This window comes from Triticum dicoccoides, chromosome 1B (genome assembly GCF_002162155.2).
Source record: "Triticum dicoccoides isolate Atlit2015 ecotype Zavitan chromosome 1B, WEW_v2.0, whole genome shotgun sequence".
In the NCBI taxonomy this organism is placed as follows: Eukaryota; Viridiplantae; Streptophyta; class Magnoliopsida; order Poales; family Poaceae; genus Triticum; species Triticum dicoccoides.
Genome location: NC_041381.1, coordinates 144,719,461 through 144,720,142, shown reverse-complemented (window position 1 = coordinate 144,720,142; position 682 = coordinate 144,719,461). Strand labels below are relative to the sequence as shown.

Here is a 682-nt window from a genome sequence, read left to right as displayed (position 1 = left end):
GGAGAAGGAACCCCATGAATTTAGCTGATTTTACAGCTGAAGTGGGTCCCTGCATGCATGCCTCGATATCCTTTCCCTTCCGCTGCCTCTGCCCTCGCGGTAAAAATGGGATAGGGGTGGATGTTTGTTTTCCTATGAAAACGCATGTAAGAAAAACTTTCCGGTCGGACGGTAACGATGGTTTCCTTCGGGTTTTTTTTTTTTTTTGAACATATGGTTTCCTTTGGTTTTCCTGCACTCTTCCTTCGTCCCGAACAGGCCTTATATGGGGAAAGAAAATGTCATAAAAAAAAATTGACCAGAGTGGGATTTGAACCCACGCCCTTTCGGACCAGAGCCTTAATCTGGCGCCTTAGACCAACTCGGCCATCTGATCTTGTTGTGTTGTTTTACTTTTAAATCTTTATAAAGACTGAAAACGTAATTGTGCTCGTTGTTCTCCCTCGTCAAAGTCATGCGTGCATGACAATTCTCGAATTTTCTCCCTTTTATTTCGCAAAACATGTCTCCCCTCGCCCAACTGCCCTTCCCTAGAATTCAAAAGAACCGCTGTCCCCTATTCACGGCCCGAGCTGTAGTTGTTGTTGCAAGAGCTTTGCGGCCCAACATAAATGATTGACACGCTTTACAGCCCAACAAACAAAAATCCTTGTGGCTCACCCAATTGGCCCATTGTCCTCCA

General features: G+C 45.3%; 1 non-coding gene across 1 annotated transcript; it reads right to left on the bottom strand.

The window, feature by feature from the left end:
- Positions 1 to 295: 295 nt before the first annotated feature.
- On the bottom strand, positions 296 to 376 carry TRNAL-AAG. Its single transcript has one exon. It is a non-coding gene; the product is annotated as a tRNA-Leu (tRNA).
- Positions 377 to 682: the final 306 nt, after the last annotated feature.